The sequence below is a fragment of the Glycine max genome, chromosome 6 (assembly GCF_000004515.6).
Source record: "Glycine max cultivar Williams 82 chromosome 6, Glycine_max_v4.0, whole genome shotgun sequence".
Taxonomy (NCBI): Eukaryota; Viridiplantae; Streptophyta; class Magnoliopsida; order Fabales; family Fabaceae; genus Glycine; species Glycine max.
In genome coordinates, this window is record NC_038242.2 from 34663969 (window position 1) to 34667320 (window position 3352).

General features: G+C 36.9%; 1 pseudogene; it reads left to right on the top strand.

Annotated features, from left to right (window-relative positions):
- The first annotated feature begins 2583 nt into the window (after positions 1 to 2583).
- On the top strand, positions 2584 to 3110 carry LOC100793790 (putative clathrin assembly protein At4g40080; annotated as a pseudogene).
- The last annotated feature ends 242 nt before the right edge of the window (positions 3111 to 3352 follow it).

Below are 3352 nucleotides of genomic sequence, written 5' to 3' on the forward strand. Positions count from 1 at the left end.
GGACTAACCAAAATGTCATCCCATACTAGGTCCTTTAGAGATTCCAGTACATATTTCCAATTGCTATGTACAATAGGAATCTTTTCTCGAGCTACAACCCCCAGATAGTTGTGCAACTTCTCTTTATGTGGACCTGATCCTCTCCCAGTTGTAGGATCAATGTTAATCGTTGGTCTGGGCTGATCCAAGGTTCTTAAAGTCAACCTTCTTAGTCGTGTGGATTGTCTACTCTTTCTTAGTCATGTGGATCAATATTAACCGTTGGTCTGGGCTGATCCAATGTTAACCATTGGTCTATAGCCTCTAAATGATAATCTGAATGTAGAAGGAACCTTGGCGGTGTTCCCATGACCCTGTGCAAATAAAACAAATTCATTAATGTATATCGATTACAAATAGCATATACGTAACAAATTGTAAATGTGCACATTAAATAAATTGGTTACAAATAACATAATATGATAAACATTACTTTGCTTGTTGCACAGTTACGTAGGAATGTTTTCCCATAAACCCTCATCATGATCATTACGATTTGCATGTACATCATCCACCTCGTTTTCTTCAATTATAGAAGGCATTTTATGGAAAAAGCAAGCGTCTCACAAATGTCAAGTGTTGAATCATCATTCTGGTGACTAATACCAATTGGTCTTTCTTGTAGAACCACTAACAATCTTGAATCACACGGATCTTGGACGCACTACAAAAGTGTTCAGAATCAGCCTCAAGACTCACCCCATTATTCTGCACACTACTTTTATCATCTTGTGACATTGTATAGAATGAATAATTGTTGATATCATATCCATTCCAAGTGAGGACATTAAGATTTGGGCCAACAACCAACAGTCTTAATGTTTTGGAAGCAATATCAACACTGAAGATTGTTTCTTTAAACAAGTTTATGAAAGTTCTATTATGCTCTTGCAAAACTTTCATCATGTTCATTTTTAGGTGAATAGTTGTCAGATATTCTTTGTGAGTACATATGTAGGGAAGAACCTCTTGTGTGTTATTCAAGATATACAGATGCATTTGTAAGACTTTCTATCAAGTCATTGTTACAACATTGTATCCTTGTGTACCTTTACCTCCCCATGTCCGGTCATGACGAGTTTCAGAAAGCCTAACCGATTGAACTGTTTCAATGTACTAGGAATAAAACTCAATAACTTCTTTGCAACATACCTTTCAATAATGGAAGCTTCTGGTCGGTATTGATTCTTAGTATAACCCTTTAAGACCTTCGTGTACCGCTCAACTGGATACATCCACCGTAAAAAAAATAAGACCACACAATTGGATCTCCCTCATGAGATGAACAATTAAGTGAACCATTATGCCAAAAAATGATGAAGGAAAATACATCTCCAATTGACAAAGGACAACGATAGACTCATTCTCCAAATTATCAATTTTTATTATCAATGTTATTATCTAAAATTAGCCAAATTAAATTAATATAATTGATTATTGTGTTTTTTTATTTTTTATTAGCCAAACATAACAACCCCCTGTCCTCTGCCCGAACCTAAAAAAAATACATATTGAAAACTTATATTAGCAGCATGTTAGTTTAATTGATCCCAACATACAAATAGAAGCCCTCCAAAATGCATAAAAGATTCTATTAACACATTGCAACCAATTGTTCCTTGCAGGCTTAAACTATCCCAGCGGCTATTTCCTTTATGTGTCATTTAATTACATCAAACTTTTGAGATAAAGTCGAATCTCCACAAACTGCTGCTGTAAAAAAATTTTAAAAGGACACGTATAAAACTTTCAAACTTATGTTGTTTGTCTGTTAAAACTCCTGACTCTACAAAACAGAATTTTCTGTTACATCTTGTCCATCAACTACTTGAAACAATGACAAACAAACTTTCCACCACACCATCATCTTGCGTCAACTATAAGAATGTTTTTTACATTACAATTACATATTTCAATTATCAAATTGATTATGAATAGGATATTAGATATTGAAATAAAATGAAAAAAAATAGCACGCGTAAAACCTACAGAAAGATTGCTTTTAAGATAAAAATATCGAACCGATATAATAAAGAATAAGAAACTTCTACAACAATTGGAAGTGATTGTGTAATACAAAAGTTTCCATGTAGATGCTAACTAGGAGTGCTTATACTAAAGGTAAAATTGTAAATTTGCTCTCCCTAGTTGTCTTTAATTTCAATTTTAGTCTTCTTTTAAATTTATTCACGAATTTAGTCTCCTATTTATGTCCAATCTCGTAAACTTGGTACTCAAGCCTAGATTTAGGCGTTGACTGTTACAAACGAACGTTGACTGTTACGTGTGACGTTTTGATTGGACCATACACAGGTGCACCATTTTAATCGAGTGTGGTAATTTTTTTGTACCCCAACCCTAAAAGCTTTTCAAAAAAATCCCTAAAAGATAAGGACAGCTAACTACATTGCCTTTAATTTCATTTCGCAGGCCCAACGCCAAACACTCCCTTTTTTCAACTTTCTAGCATCAAATTCTTCAAACACCATGCGCGAGTAGTGACTAGTGATTGTGTTTATCTTTGAACTCACGACAAAATCAAGCATGAAAAAACTCACGCATATAATTCGGATAATCAAGGACAAAGCATCACAGAGCAAGGCGGTGCTACTCTCCAAATGCACCACACTCTTCCTTCTGCGCGCCACGAGCCACGATTCCTCCACGCCCCTCACATGCAAGCCTCTAGCCATGCTCCTCTCCTTTGGCGACAGCTCACGCGCCACCACCTCGGCTACTGTATTGGTCCTAATGGACCACCTTCAGGGGACCAACAACATCGTCGTGCCCTAAAGTGCATGATTGCCCTCCACCACATCATCTACCACAACAACTTCATCCTCCAAGACCAGCTCTCCGTGTACCCCTACGTAGGCGGCAAAAACTACCTCAACCTCTCCAATTTCTGACACAACATTGACCCGACATCATGGGAACACTCGTCCTAGGTCCGATGGTTCACGAAGCACATCGAGCAGCTCCTATGCACTTCCAGGATCCTAGGATTCTTCCTTGGAACCTCGACTGACAAAGAAGATAGGGATTTTCAGAAGACCAAACTCAATGTTTAGGGGTTTTCCGATAAGCTTTTAGGGTTGGGGTAAAAAAAAATTACTACACTCGATTAAAATGACGCACCTATTTATGGTCCAATCATAATGTAACACGTTGCAGTCAACGTTCGTCTGTAACAGTCAACGTTTAAATTTGGGCTTGGGGATCAAATTTATGGGATTGGACATAAATGGAGAACTAAATTTGTGAATAAAATTAAAGGGGACTAAAATTGAAATTAGAAACAACTAGGAGGACT